Here is a 17353-nt window from a genome sequence, read left to right as displayed (position 1 = left end):
GAGTGTATTGGCATACATATATAATCCTAGTATATGTGGGAGGCTGAGATAGGAAGATCAGCAATTTATCAAAGCCCTCTGCAACTTAATGAGACCCTGTTTCAAAGTAAGAAACTAAAACAGGGCCAGGGCTATATGTTTCTCAGAGGTAGAATGCACCTGGGTTAAATTTCCAGTGCACTCACAAAAAATGTTAATAGTATTATTAGTTTATATTTTTAGTAAACAAAAAATATATTAGTTAAATTCTAACATGGTCTCAAACTGCAATTTTCTAAGTTGTGGGAGATGAATAAAATGAACCATTGAAGGATCAGTTTCTTGATGTCTGGGGTGGAATTAGGGAATAAATCATGTGGCACATATAGCACCTTTCCTTGGCTTAGTATAGGGAATATTAGAGAAGAGAATATTAAAACTCAATATCTTAAATTTCTTAACACATATAAAAAACCCTATAGTTGTCAAGTTGGTTATTAGAAATTTAAATATAGTACAATCAAATGGTCCCTAATTTATAATGGTTTGATTTAGGGTTTTCAGCTTCATGCTGTGTCCTAAAGATATTAAAAATAGAACTATCATACGATGTTAGACAACTTTTGGTCACTATTCCAAAATAGCTGACATAAACAGTTTGAGGAAGGAAGGCTCTATTTTGCCTCACAGTTTCAGAGGTTTTAGTACATGGTACCAATCTCCATTCGCACTAGTAGCATACAAGAGTTTCTTTTCTCACTCCCCCTTACTAATCCTTATCTTTTGTTCTGTTATTTTGTTCTAGTAGCCATCCTAACGGGTATGAGATGATGGCTCGTGTGGTTTTTATTTGCATCTTCCTGATGATTAGTGATGTTGAGTACCTTTTCAGATACATGTTGGTCAATTTATTATTTGAAGAAATATATATTCAGCCCATTTTACCGATCTTTTTTGCTTTTTTATTTGGGTTTGTTTTTTGTTATTGAGTTTCATGAATTCATTATATATTTTGCATATGACCCCTATTGTCTGATACCTGATTTACAAATGTTTTTCCAATCCATTGGCTGTCTTCCATCTTGGTTATTATTTTCTTTGTGTACAGAAACTTCTTGGCTTGATTCAGTTACATTTTGCTTTTTATTTGACATATTTTTGTGAGATATAAAAAAAAAATTCCTACCCAAATCAATACCAAGCAATTTTTTTATATTTTTTCTAAGATGTTTATGGGCTCGAGACTTATATTTTAGAATTTTAATCCATTTTGAACTGACTTTTATTTATGACATAATAATCCAGTTTTAGTATTTTGCATGTGAAAATCCAGCTAAAATAATGATTAAAGCACCTTTCTCCATTATCTTTATGGTGGCCTTGTCAAAAACTAGTTGAACATATATGCTTGAGTTTATTTATTGGCTCTCTATTTTATTTCATTAATCTACATATGTATCTTTATGCCAGTCCTATACTATTTTTGGTTATTGTGTAATTATAGCATTAAAAGTACCTGGAATTTCATTATTAAAAGAAATCTAACAATCAAAGAATGTTTTAGATACTGAAATTGTCTTTATTAAAATTGTGTGCATATCCTATTCTTTAGGCCTTAATAACCAATTTTTTATAAACTAAAAATATTTGTTTGTCCAAGCTTAATATTATGTTTCATCTATTTAAGACTAAATCAAACTTTCCCAAATTATGTCTAAGCTGTTATTAATATAGTTTACATAATCATGATTATAATTCATCATTAAATTATTAGTAACTGTGAAAAATGAAAAAATTACATTAATATAACTTAAATAAATGTGTTCTACAAATAGAATTTTACAATGAAGATTTCCTTAAGCGTTTTTGAAGCTAAGTGCTAGTAATTATGTTTCAGGTGTGACAAAGGACATAAAATAGTCATGCAGATTGGCAGAAAGAAGTAGGGGAACAAGATTTATTTGAATAGAACTCATTCTATGTATCTTCCAAGATATAATAGTATTTTTTCTCTTTGATTTTTATTATTTTACTTCTAATAGAAATTTTATATTAAAGACTATTATATATTTCAATAGAATTAATTAAAATATAAAAATATAGCTGGGCATGGTGGTGCATGCTTGTAATATCAGTACTTGGGAGGCTGAGACAGGAGGATCACAGGTTCATGGTCAGCCTCAGCTACTTAGGCCCTCTGCAACTTAGTGAGACCCTGTTTCAAAATAAAGTATAAAAAATTGGAATGAGGGTATAGCTCAGAAGTAGAATGTCCCTGTATATATGAATACAACTTAAATTTAATTAACTGGCTTGCTGACATATTTGAAGTTAATCCATAACAAACACTTAGAAAAGATCCTGCTGCATAGTAACCACTCAATAAATATTAACTAAATTTAAGTTATTCCCATGTAACTTTTCTAACATACTATAGAATGTCATATTAGAAATATGAGTTTAAGTCACATAAAAATATGTACTAAACATTAAATACTATAAAGTTCTAAACCTGTTTGGAATACCTTTACTTAGCTTTTAGATATTGCAGAAATAATAGTTTTTCATAGTGCTAAAGGATTTCTTCTTTTTTTGTGTGTATGTGTGTGATACTGGGGATGGAACCCAGGGGCATTCTACCTCTGAGCTACACTCCCAGCACTTTATGTTAAAACAGGGTCTCAATGAGTTGCAAAGGGCCTCACTAAGTAGCTGAGGCTGTCCGCAAACTGTGATCCTCTTGTCTCAGCCTCTCAAATGCTGGGATTACAAGTGTGTGCCACCGTGTCCAGCTTGAAGGACCTCTTTTTGTTCAAAGTTCTATTCTGATATTTGTCTTCATTTACCTGGACTACATTTTTAACTTTGTCACATTACTTATAATATATTTAGGAAGTTTTAGTCTCTATTTTTCTGTTACTTCTTCTATTTCTGTATTTTCTATTTCTATGATCACTGAGCATGAATATTTTACTTGGTCATTACACAAGAATGTTCTTTAGTTTTATTTTCTTTTTTTTTTTTTTTACTTAAAACATCCTTGAAAAGACTTTCATGCCAAGACTTTCTTTTATGTACCAATACACACTTGATCCACTACCTGCACACCCAGTTTACATGCCTCTGTGCAAGAGTGGCTAACTAAGAGGCAAAGAAAGAAAACGTAGTAAACATTAAAGACTGAAAGTCACAGCGAATCTGTGGATCCACTCAATGCTGTCTTTACATGAAGGAGTGTTTTTATATGTCTTTGTTTTGATTTATAATTAGGTAACTATTACAAAAAGATATATAGAAAGAAATACCACAGAAAATGATTTTAAGACAATGCGGGTTAAATGGAAGTTGACACCAATTAGTTAAACCTTAAGTTTAAAGGGGTTGTTGGGCTATAGGAATAAGTAACAAATGCAATACACTTTATTGTTTTTTAAATTTTTATTGGTGCATTGTAGTCATATATCTTAATGGAGTACAAGATGGTGGAGGCATACATGCACACATCACCCAATTAGCCCTTACCTAATTCCGACCCCATTTCTTCCTTCTCCTTCCTTCTCATGTTTAGCTTAGTGATTGGCTTTGGCATGTTTGTTAATGTACATCATGTATATTATGTAATTGCCCTCTTCCCGCCTGACATTCCCCTCAGGTCATCTATTTTATTGATCATCTTTAGTATCTCCTTTTTTGTCTAGAGTTCCTCCTAGGACCCATTTTCTCCCTAGCTTCCACATACTAGGGAGGGCATCTGATTTCTTATTTTTTTGTGACTGACTGTTGTCACTTAACACAATGTCTCCAGTTCCATTTCCTTCTATTTTCCTGCATATTATGTAATTTTGTTCTTTTTTATGGTTGAGTAAAATCCCATTGTGTACATAACCCAGAATTTTGTAATCCTTTCATCTGTTAATGGACATCTTGACTGATTCCATAGTTTGGTGGTAGTGAATTGTGCAGCTATGAACATAGATATGCATGCATTAGTTTGGTAGTTTTGTTTCCTTTCTTTTAGGTAGATACCCAGAAGTGGTATTGTTGGATCATATGGTAAGTTTGTTCCTATTCTTCTGAAGTTTCATTATACCGTTTTCAAAAGTGGTTCCACTAATTTGCAATCCTACCAACAATGTATTAGATTTCCCATTTTTCCACATCCTCTCCAGCATTTGCTGTTGTGTTTTGAATGATTGCCATTCTAGTTGGAGTCTAGTTCAAATCTCAGGGTAGTTCTGATTTGCATTTCTCTGATTGCTAATGATATTGTGCATTTTTTCATACATTTTTTGGCCATTTGAATTTTTTCTTTTGTAAAGTGTCTATTTAATTCACTTGGCCATTTTTTATTGGGTTATTTGTTTTATTAGTGCTGAGTTTCATGAGTTCTCTGTATATTCTAGATATTAATCCTCTATTAGAGGAGTAGGTGGCAAAAATTTTCTCCCATTCTTTTGGCTCTCTCTTGAGGTTCTTGATGATTTCCTTTACTGTACAGAAGCTCTTTAGTTTAATGCAATCCCACTTATTAATTCACCTTTTAGTTTCTTGTGGCTTTGGAGTCTTGTTGAGGAAGTTTTTTATCTGTGCCTATGTGTTGCAGTGTTGGACCTATGCCCTCTTCAAGGAGCCTCAAGGTCTCTGGTCTTTGATCCATCTTGAATTGACTTATGCAGGGTGAGAAAGTGGGATTTATTATCATTTTGCTGTTTATAGTTAACCAGTTTTGCCAACACTACTTGTTGAACAGGCTATTTTTTTCCCAGTGTTTGTTATTGGCCCCCTTGCTAAAAACAAGAAAAGACTGTCCATTATCTCCACTTCTTTTCAATTTAGTACTTGAGATTCTAGTCAGAGCAATAAAGCAAAAGAAAGAGATCAAATGAGTACAAATTAGAAAAGAAGAAATCAAACTCACTATTTGAAGATGACATGCTATTATACTCAAAAGACCCAACAAACTCTATGAAAAGGCTTCCACAACTGATCAACAAATTCAGCAAAGTGTCTGGATACAAAATCAATCAAAAAAATCAAAAACTTTTCTATATACCAACCATAAATCCACTGAAAAAGAAATCCAGAAACACTTCCACTCAGGATATCCCACTAAAAATAAAATACTTAGGAATAAACTTAACCAAGAAGGTAGAAGATCTCAACAAATAAAAATATAAAACATTAAAAAAATAAAAATGAAGAAGACCTTAGAACATGGGAAGATCTTCTATGTTCATGGATAGGCAGAATAAATATTATCAAAATAGCCATTCTTCCAAAAGTGATCTACAGATTGAATGCAATACTGATTAAATTATCAAGGTCATACCTCACAAAGAAATGTCAGTTCTTAAATTCACTTGAAACAACAAAATAATTAGAATAACCAAGCACTTCTAAGCAAAAAAAAAAAAAAAAAAAAAGGAAAAAGAATCATAATACCTGACTTTAAACCATACTACAAAGCCATAGTAATAAATACAGCATGATACTGACACAAAACAGACACATAGACCAATGGAGTAGAATAAAAAACTCGGAAACAAATCCACACACTTACAGCCAATTGATTTTTGACAAAGGGGCCAAAAACTTTTATTCTTAAACATCTTTAGCAATCAGAGATATTCAAATAAAAACTACACTGAGATTCTATATAACCCCAATTAGAATTCCAATCATCACAAAGTAAAACAAACATAAATTCTGGTGAAGATGTGGGGAAATAGAAACTCTTACACTGTTCATGCGACTGTAAATTAGTGCAGCCACTATGGAGATCAGTGTGGAGGTTCTTTAGAAAACTGAGAATGGATCTACCATATCATCTAGCAGTACCACTCGGGTATCATTCCAAAAGGATCCATATCAGACTATTATAATGATACATGCATATCCATGTTTATAGAAGCATAATTCACACTAGCTAAATTTTGAAACCAACCTAGCTGTCAACCCACAGATTGAATGCATTACAAAGTTATGGTGTATACACCCAATGGAATTCTTTTTTTTTTTTGTAAAGTGAATTATAAATTACATCATATTGGGTTACAGAGTATGAGAAAATACATGCACACTCTCTTGTTGCCCTCCTCACTAGGTCCCACCCACCCTCTTTCCACACATCTTTGAGACTGGATTTGGCAATTTTGTATATATTCATAGCATTATTTATATTATTTCATTCTTTATTTTTTCACCCCTGCTTTCTTCCCTAATAACCCTCAATCACTCCCTTGGAGTTTCTGCTCATCTATCTGGTGTTGCCCTTATTGCCAAATATCTCTCTAGTTTCTACGTATGAGAGAACATACATCTACTGTTCTTTAAGACTGGATGTGCTCAGCAAAAACATTCTCAAATCCATTCATTTTTTCTGCAAGTGGTGTAATTTTGTTTTTCTTTATGACTGAATGAAATTCCATTGTGTGTATATACCAAAGTATTTTTTTGTGAACTATTCACCCATTGATGGGAATCTAGGCTGGTTTTGTAATTTGGTTATTTTAAACTATGCTATAACCCAATTAAAAATTGGGCGACCAAACTGAACAGACACTTTTCAAAAGAAGAAATACAAAATAGCCAGAAAATATATGAAAAAAAAGGTCATCATCTTTAGAATCAAGAAATTGCAAATCAAAACTACATTGAGATTCTGTCTCACTGCAGTTAGGAAGTCAGTCATCAAGAACACAATAATTAATGCTGGTAAGGACGTGAGGAAATCAGAACCCTATTACACTGTTAGTGGAACTGCAAACTAGTACTATCACTTTAGAAATCAGTGTGTAGGTTTCTCAGAAAATTGAGAATGGAACTACCATTTGACCCAGCAATAGAGCTCTTGGGCATCTTTCAAGAAAACTGAATTATAATATTCTAATAATAGATGTACACAATAGAATTCTACATAGTAATAATGAAGAACAAAATTGTGTAATTTGCAAGAAAAAATGGTTGGACCTGAAAATCATTATGTTATTTGAGATTAGCCAGTCATAAAACGTGAAGGGTCATATGTTTTCTCTCATGTGCAGAAGCTAGGGAGTAATTAGGAAAAAAAGAGGGACTTTAGATAATGGAGAGAAAACTCCAGTGAAGTGATGAAGGTGGAATAGGGCAGGATGGTGGCTGTGGGACTGGGAGTGGGGATTAATGAAGGAAACACTTCCACTGATGTTATGTACATATGTGAGAATACCAATGACAATCTCAATATCTTGTATGGGGAAGAAGAGGGAATGGGAAGGGAGCTGATGAGAAACTTACCAAGTGTTGTGTGCATAGATATCACTATCACTCCAAACTACATTATGATGTGAGACTATAATGCACCAATAAAAGCACATTTAAAAATAAATTATTTCGATCAGCTGCTCTTTCATTATTTAAATTTACAACAGAAAAGACTGAGGCCTATGGGTCATGAATGTGAAAATATCCTCTCATGCACATACATACACACAACAACACAAGACAAAATATATAGCAAATAAGCTTTGCATAGATTTCATAAAATTCAAGCTAACACAGTAGCCTTGAAAGGGCAAGCTTTAAGGCCTTGGAGGTCATGGTGGTAGAACTTAATATTACTTACTGGTTATTCTTACCTCTGCTGCATTAATTTCCCTAAAGCAATATAATCAGTGATTGAGGAAGAAAACCTGTTGAGTTCCATAGTTTAAAAAAGTGTTGACAGGACTTCTGGGAAGATGACGACCGAGAAAAGCGGGGCTTAAGAGCCCCGCTAACAACAAATCTCCATTACCACAAAATCATCGCCTTTCAAAGCCAGAAAACAACATCACCAGAGAAACAAAAAAAATCACCAGGCTCCAGAGAGAAAGCGGACTGAGAACAGAGCCACAGAGGAGATCCTCATGCCCGAGGACGCGGCTTCATGCCCGAGGACGCGGCAGCAGCCCATACTGCTGGCGGCACTGGCGAATTCATGGGACGGCCACAGCAAGCCGAGGGGAGCCGCTGCGGAACAGCCAGGCGGGATTTCTCGCCGCAGAGGGCATCTAAAGCTCTCAGTGGCTGAGCTCAGCACACGCTGCAGGGATTCAGAGTGGAAATCAAAACCAAGGGAAAAAAAATGCCAGCCCCATAGCCGAGGGCGTAGCAGTGGCGCCATATTGCCACCGGCAGCAACAGCAGAGAATTCACAGAATCCAGTACAGCTACATCTGCGTACTCAAGAACAGTGAGTCAAATTGTGGGCCACAGCGGAGAAATCCCAGTACTGTACTCACTGGGACTTGACCCAGTGGGAAAGGGGCGGTGGCAGTGATATCACACCATAGGAGAACGTGCAACCTGGCACCCCCCACAGTCTAAAGCAGCCTCTATCGACTCTCTGGGTCTGAGACTCTGTGATACAACCCAGTAAAGGAGTAGTGGGGTCTGAGATACTACTGACTCGAGATCCAGAACACCTTAAGTGAAGTCATAGTGACCCAAGGGAAGAACCCAGAGAAGGAACAAACATCGGAAATCATGGGAAAGAGGAATAATACTGGAGCAATGAATGCTCACAACCCCACAACATCAGAACCCGATAAAACAGAAAATCAGAGATTTCTAGAAGATCAAATCAGGAAAATAACTGTAGAAATAATAGAGGTGCTTCGAAAAGAACTCAGAGAGAGCCAAAAAGAGATAAAGGATGCAATTAATGAAGTAAAGGCCTCAATTCAAAGCACAAACAACCGATTAGACCACATAGAGAACAGAATCTCGCTCTTAGAAGATGATCATTCCAAAAATGAACGCATAGTTTCTAATCTAGGAAAAAATATCCGACAGCAGGAATCTGATATTGAAGAAATATGGGCCCATTTTAAGAGAGCTAACCTAAGAATAATTGGAATAGAGGAGAAAAAAGAAAGTGAAACCAAAGGGATCAACAATCTCTTCAAGGAAGTAATAAGAGAAAATTTTCCACACATAGAGCAAGAGGTCGATACGCAGGTCCAGGAAACGTATAGAACTCCCTTTAGACAGGATCAGAGAAGAGGATCCCCACGCCACATAATTGTCAAAATGACCAATGTGGAAGCCAAGCAGAGAATCTTAAAGGCAACAAAAGCAAAGGGCCAAGTGACATTCAGAGGCAAACCAATTAGAATCACTCCAGACTTCCCAAACCAAGTCATGAGAGCCAGAAGGGCTTGGAGTAACATATTCCCAATTTTGAAAGAAAACAACTTCCAGCCAAAAATTTTCTACCCAGCAAAACTTTCTATCAAATTAGATGGAGAAATAAGAAGCTTCCATGACAAACAGAAACTGAAGGAATTTATGTCTTCAAAACCAGCACTAGAGAAAATACTCAAAGAGATTAACTACAAAGAAGAAATAGGTAACACACATCAGAACTAGAGAAACAAGATTTTCCATCCAACAAACAACTAAGATTGGTTATCTGTGGAGATTCATTACTTATGTTAGTCTTTCACATATCTGTAAAGGGTATTGTTTGCCTTTATTGTTGTTAATTTTTAGGATTTCTAGTTGGAATATTAATATACCTTCAGATATAGCATTTGGAAATATTTTATCCCATTCTATTAGTAACTGTTAACTCTGTTTACATTGTCTTTGGATATACAATATGTTTTTTTATTTTTTAGGGAGTTTGTATACTCCTCTGTTGCCTGTGCCATTGAAATCATAACCAAGAAATCACTGCCAATTTCAATGTTGTGAGGTTTTATGACCCAGATTTTCTCCTAAAAGTTTATAGTCTTAAGATTTATATTTAGGTCTTTTATCTATTTTGAGTTAATATTTGTATATGGGATTAGGTAAGGGTCCAATTTTATTCTTTTCCATGTAATTATTATTTTTCAACAATATTTAGTTAAAAGATTATTATTCCCACCACCAAATGTTCGTGGAAACCTTGTCAAAAATAACTTGACAATATAGGGAAAAATTTAGCTCTAGGCTTTTATTTAACTCCAATGGTTTATATATCTGCCTTTAGAATAGTACTACACTGTTTCAATTATTGTAGCTTTATATGGTTTGAAATCAGGAAATATACATATTCTAGCTTTGTTCTTTTTCAAGATCATTGTGGGTACCTAGAGTCCATATTCCATATTAGGATAGATTTTTTTTTCTGAAAAATAAATATATAAATATATGATAGTTTCACCTAACAAATAGAAAAAATAGATTCTCTGGTAAGAAAGAAAGCAAAAAGAAATATTGAAATGTTATCTTTAAGTCATCAAAAGCTTGGTATCAGACAAATGAAACTGTTATATGAGATTATCATTTTTAATTTTTGATAAATTGCTATAATACTAGATGTCAGTCACTAAGCCAAGCATGCGAGGGAGGGATAGGGAGAGAATGGGGTGGGGATCGGGTGGGGGCTGACTGGGCAATGTGTGCATGTATGTCTACAAAAGTATGTATCCCACTATGATGTATGAATACAGTGCACCAATTAAAAATAAATAAATTAAAAAATAATAATAATAAAAAAAGAAACAAAAAAAGTGTTGAGTTCTGAAATGCTTTATGTCATGAATAAAGATATTGAGTAAAATTAACTGCAAATACAGAGAATCCCCAGGCATAGTCATTAAAACTATTATAGGAATTTTTTTTAAAGAGCAATAGAGTGAATCCAAGAGTTTTTGCATGAGAAAGGCACCTACTTCATTCCTGATTAGGTAATGCATGGACTTGTACTCCAACTGGTAGCTTAAGGATGACTGCTAGACTTACCTGGGAGTTCTGCATCCCACTTCAAGGAGTCCTCAAGTATCATACGGGGCTGAACAGAGTCAGATATTCAGAAATGGGATCTGGAAAATCCTTTGCTTCACAGTGGTACTAAGAAAGCAAACAGGATTCATCAAATGTCTGAAAAAGGGCAGAGATAATGCTGTTGGATCCAGAGGACTTGTGATTTGACTATGAAAGATATATACTGAGTGGAACTATTCATCAAAGGCCAAAGCAGTTTCAGCAATATAAGAAATGAATGCTAATTGCTAGAACCAAACCAGAAAGACAAGATGACGTTGACTAAGTCTGAGAGAATATTAACAGAAATCAGATAATACCCCTAGCAATAAACACCTCTTTCTTCATTACACCATGATGCACATAAGCTAAGGAATGTGCTGCCTCTGCCCTGCCACAAATTCAGTACTTCTATAAGTAGCACTCAATAACCAGGGGGATTGAATTGAAACCTGACTTTATCAAATTTAAATCTTAAAACTCTGTTGAGTTCAATTTGAATTGGAAAGAATTAGTTTTTATCATAAAAAATGAAAAGTCAATTTTATAAATGTAAGAATATTTCTATTTTTTAGAAGTAATTTGGTGGTTATGAAACATACTTTCTCTAATTGCTATTGACTATAGCTTTCTAGTACTCCTCAGTTTCATGTTGTAACATTATTCTGATTGTTACCTCTGGAATCAGAATTACCAGATATTTTATATATTTCAACTTGTAGAATTTGGTAGCCAGAAAATTATGTCTTATACCTTCTTCAAATAATGGAGGTACTTAATTAGCTGTTTAGACTTACAAAAGGGTTAATGTTACTGGTTATGTTACCACAGATGCATTAATTACACTGGAACAATACTCTGACTGAGTTTTGATTTATATATGGATCTTTAATGCTTTGAAAAACACCTTTCTATTGCAGTTTGATACACATTGAAAACTAACAATAGTGCGTATTCACCAATGATCTATCACACTTATAGCAATAGAAATGCAATGAAAATTATCAGCTGTTGCCCTCATATCATGGAGGATAGCAAGGAATTTTCAATTATAAAGATGTTGATACAATCTGTTGAAAAACTAGTCATAAATCAGTCTGTCAAAACTGGAGGCTACCTCTCAAGGAATTCAGCTTAACTCTAATATGGACATAATAATACATGCTTCCAAATAGACATGGCAGACAAAAACTAATCATCATCTGCATATCTAAAAAAATATGCTTCTACTTCTAATGGTGTTAATATAATGAGTAAAATATGATAAAGCAAAAATTTTACACAATGGCATAAATGGTGATTAATAAAAAGCCACCTTGTAAAGAATTTGAGAGCCTTAAGGCTATCCCCTAAATTGAAAACAACATATGTCTTAGGAAAAGAAGAGTTTTTTAATTAACATGAAAAAACATTTGAATATTTGCTTTCATATTAGCATGCTTGCAGGCATGATCTTGTCCTGTCATCTGTAGTTAGGGCTTAGATCTTACATTTTCTGAGGTTTTCCTAGTTTTACCTTCAGTAAATGGAATGATTTTGGTTTTTCTTTTGTGTGTGTTCAAACAGTGCATTTAGCTTTCCATTTTTCTGTTTTTGCACAGCTCACTGCTATACAATATAAAGTATTTAACTGCTCATTCCTCCAACTACTGAAGTACAGACTTTCATTACAGCTTAAATTAAAGACTTAGAATCAAAGTTATTGCTTTTTAATACATATATGAAGTTATGTACTTTGGAGTTTCTAATAAGTAACAACATCAACTAAAATTACTTGAGTAGAACATCCCATTATAACAATATATTATCTACGGTCTCTCCCTTGGGATGTACTACAAATACCGTGCAGTATTAAACTTTTATTAACATCCAGAAAAATATACCTTCATTAAACTCATATATCTTTAGGTAATAGCAAAATGTCAAAAATATTTTTAGGCTTAAACCACTTTTATCTGTCTTTAGGAATAACTACACTTTGCCTTTAGATCAGACATATAAATAAATATCTAAAATCCATAGACAGTGAAAGAAATAATCATTTATATTAAATTACTTTATGAAATGTTTATCCCTCAGAACCGATAGAAACCTTGTAGTATGCAGAATGAGCTGTGCATGATTATCTATGAAAGATAAGTACTTTTTGTGGAATTAGGCTTTATATCTATTACCAACATATCCTTTTTCTTTTATATTCTCTCCCAGAATTTACTGAATGTGTACATATAGCACTGAAATACCTTGGATTTCCTACTGCAGTCCTTGGATACCTGTAAAATATACACTATAGACTAAAACTTAATCCCCTCACATCTTTATCAAGTTAATGACCAGATACTAGAACTGTAAAAATTAATAAGAAATTGTTTTCAGCTACTAACCTATATGCAAAAAAATATATACCATAAGTGTATTGTAACTAAATAGGTAATAGCTGTGGGAAAAAACAAGGCAGTAAGATATCATGGAAAAGCAAATTAAAGAGTGATGCAAGAAAGGGCCATTGTTGGGTAGAATGAATTCTGAAGCTGCTGCTCTGTAGCTGCAGTCTTATAGTTGTTCAGAATGACCTGAACTTTCCTCCGCCTCAGTTTTCTGTTTGCAAAATAAAGCTAGTGTTAATTCCTACTGGCTAGGGTTGTGGTGGATTTAATACAATAACAATCATGATGTGGTTAACATAGCACAAAGTAAGAACTAATTTATGTAGTTTATTTTTATTCTTAATTACCTGCCCTAAACATGTGAGTTATGTTTAGGTCAGGTAATTAAGAGGTAGGGGTATTCGCAGAAGCTACGGGTTTTAATGAGTGGTTTTGCAAGACTGAGCTGCGCCTAGCAGTGTAGCCTCTGGATTAACTGTATGAAAACTTCTTTGGAGAAGAGGAGATGCTTTGTAAAGGTTATAGGCTTTCTCTAAGCATAATTACTGGTGGTAGAAACCAACTTTTTTTTTTTTTTTTTTTTTTTTTTGCGGGTCTGGAGATGGAACCCAGGGGCATTCGACCTCTGAGCTACACCCCCTGCCCTATTTTTTATTCTTTATTTTGAAACCGGGTCTCACTGAGTTGCAGAGGGCCTCACTAAGTAGCTGAGGCTGTCCGCGAACCGCCATCCTCCAGGTCTCAGCCTCCCGAATGCTGGGATTACAAGCGTGCGCCACCACGCCCGGCTAAGAAACCAACTTTTAACAAGATCATCTAGCCACCCTTATGCGTGCCGGAATGTGAGAACCATTCATACAAAGTAGTAAAAAGACTAAATATAAAACTCTGGAGTCCGTCAACTCAAGAAAAGAGAAATAATTCCATAAAGTATATAAGAACAAGTACCTCGGAATACAAAAATTGGAAGAAAAACAAGACAGAGCCCCGTCTTAGAATTCAAGGGTAAACAAGTTCAGATTGCCTTCCTCTAACTACTTAAATTCTCTCTTTACAAAAAGAGAAACATTTCAGGCATATATAATGTAATGTAATTTTTTTTTTTTTGCAGTACTAGAGATGGAACCCAGGAGAATTCTACCTCTGAGCTACACCTCCAGCCCTCTTTTTTATTCTTTATTTTGAAACAGGGTCTCATTGAGTTGCAAAGGGCCTCACTAAGTCGCTGAGTCTGTCTGAGAACCATGATCCTCCTCTCTCAGCCTCCCAAATGCTGGGATTACAAGTGTGCGCCACCACACCCAGCATGTAATTTTGATTTATTTTTCTATCATATGTATCTATCACCAATCCTAAAGACCAAAAATCACCAGATTCACTAAGGCTTTTTATTCATCTTTTTGTGACATTCTTAACCCACATAACCAGTACCTTGAACTCATTGTTTATTATTCCTCTGCATTTCTTTAAGCTCTAATACATACTTGTGTATCCCTTTTCAAAATGTATAGTTTAAATTAAATTATATAATGTCTGTTTCAAAATGAGTTTGAGCTCAATATTACTTTTCTGAAATTCACCCATGTTAATATATATAGTTTAGGTTTCTTCTTTGAGCTATATTTTACATTACATTTGACGAACAGTGTACACAGTTTAATTTTTTCACTTTATTGATGAATGTTTAGATCATATTTTGTTTACTTACTTACTTATTTATTTATTTATTTATTTAGCAGTACTGGGGGTGGAACCTAGGGGCATTCTACCTTCAAGTTACACCCCCAACCCTATTTTTTTATTCTTTATTTTGAAACAGGGTCTCACTAAGTATGGATGGCCTTACTAAGTAGCTGAAAGTAGCTGGGGCTCCCTGCATACCTGGATCCTCCTGTCTCAGCCTCCCCGAAATGCTGGGATTACAAGCATGCACCACCATGCCCCACCTGTTGTTTTGTAAAATGGTGCATTGTAGTCACAGATCTTAATGGGGCACAGTTGGTAGAGGCAGACATGCACACATCACTCATTTAGCCCTTCCCCTTCCCACCTCAGTCCCTACCCATCCCTCCTTCTCATGTTTTACTTAGTGATTGACTTTGATGTTTGTGAATGTACATCATGTACATTAGGGAATTTACCTCTTCCCGCCTCCCATTCCCCTCAGTTAGGTCACCTTCTTTACTTGTCTAAGGTTTTTCCTTCTTTGTCTACTTCCTCCTATGTCGTATTATCTCCCTAGCTTTCACATATTAGGGAGCACATCTGGCTTATTACTTTTGTGACTGGCTAATCTCACTCAGCATAATGTTTTGCCTTTTCTGTTTGTGTAATTGATCCTCCCAAGACTGATTTCTCTGAAAAATCTGTGAGAAGAATAGCACATATAATCGATAATATTTTATTTCCAAAAGTAGAGCAGTCTAGATTATGCAATTAGGATTAACCCACCTTCAGAAAACATACCTATAGGTATATGAATATATACATATATTTATAAACTTATATGCACACATAAATGTATATATACTCTATATGTATATATAGTATTTGTGTATATAAGTATTCAATGTATGTACATATGAGATATATATGTTTGTGTATATATACACACATATAAACAGAAAGAGACAAACAGCAAAGTTACGGGCAAAATCTAAAGGAAAATGGGAATCTAAAGTAATAAATGAAATTCCTACTCAAGCTGTTTTAGCCCTCGGCTCTTCACCAAGTCAGAAAACTAGATCTTTGATGCTTAATAGTTGGGCAGTGTTGAGGCATACAAGAATAAAAAATCAAGGCCTGCCAAAATCAAGGAATCATCTCCTCTTTAATCTGAGATACCAAAGGGTTTCACAAAGTAAAAGTGAGCTACACTGTTGATTCCCTTAGGAGCAGGTCAGAAAAAAGGAACATCTCTAAAGCAATATGTTCTTGTCCTAAGCCACAAAGAACCCACAGTAATAGAATTTTAAGCCACATGGTCACACATAGTCAAAAATAACCAAGTAAATACAAGAAAACAACGCACAATGAGCATGGGTGCCATTTATTTCAGATATGAAAAATGACACATTATAGTCAACTTTACTGAATATACCTATGTGTATATGTATGTATATGTGTGCATATACGTAGATATTGCTACATATATATAGCAGTATATATTACTGACTATAAAATATACAAAAGAACCATGAGAGTTGTATAATCCAGAAAAATAGTGTAAAATAAAAATCACAATCATCACAATCTATCATAGCAAACAAACCTATGCAAGTTAAAAAATAATCAAATGAGTATGAAATAAAAATAAAAGTTTGACATAGTCACAGATGGAAAGACCAAATATATGTATAGGGAGGTAGGAGAGAGAGAGAGAGAGAGAGAGAGAGAGAGAGAGAGAGAGAGCGAGAGCAAGCACACGCGCATGCAAGAGAGAATATTGATTTATACATAAACAACTTTACAGATTAATTTCATTTTCCCTAGTGATATATACTTTATTACTAAGGTGATTTTTTTTTTTTTTTGGTTCTGGAAATTGAACCCAGGGTCAGTCAACCTCTGAGCTATAACTCTGGCTCTTTTTAATTTTTCATTTGAAAATAGTATCTCACTAAGTTACGGTTCCAGTCTTAACACTTGCACTTTCCTGTCTCAGCCTCCCAAGTACAAGGATTACAGGTGTGTGCCACCATGCCAGCTACAGTGAAATTTTGACTAAATCACACTAGACATTATTTTGTTATTATTGTTTATTATATAACTTTATTGCTTCAGTATAGTTTCACATCATAATGTAAATCATATTGATAGTGACATATGTGTACATAACACTTGGCAGGCATTCTCCAGATGACTATATTATGTCAGCATTATTGACAAACCATCCTATGGATTTTTGTTTGGTCTTATTTGTCAGATTAATTTTCTTCCTGTTCCTAGCATAATTGATATTGTTATTGCAAATATGAGTTGAAGTTCAATTTTTCTCTAATAGTGATATATATATATTTTATTTTAAAGCTTAACTACACTTACATAATCCCTAATGTTAAACAATTCTTAAATACTTGTGAGATTAAATAAACCAGATATAATATTCTAGCAAGTGTTATGTATGCAATACATGGTTGTTGGTATAATAAAGAAATTGCAGGTATCCAAGAATCTAAATGCCCTTAGTCTGTCAAGCAAGAAAAAGAAGTATT

The 17353-nt window shown here is 34.4% G+C and overlaps 1 protein-coding gene across 2 annotated transcripts in view; it reads left to right on the top strand.

Annotated features, from left to right (window-relative positions):
* The window catches only part of MDGA2 (MAM domain containing glycosylphosphatidylinositol anchor 2), a gene marked incomplete at both ends in the record, with an annotated part of 848361 nt that overhangs the window by 795838 nt on the left and 35170 nt on the right, over positions 1-17353 (top strand). The gene's annotated exons all lie outside the window — the stretch shown is intronic.

This window comes from Muscardinus avellanarius (genome assembly GCF_963383645.1).
Source record: "Muscardinus avellanarius genome assembly, chromosome: 12".
Lineage (NCBI taxonomy): Eukaryota > Metazoa > Chordata > Mammalia > Rodentia > Gliridae > Muscardinus > Muscardinus avellanarius.
Note: the sequence above shows the minus strand (reverse complement) of the source record. Positions and strands in the feature narration are given on the sequence as shown.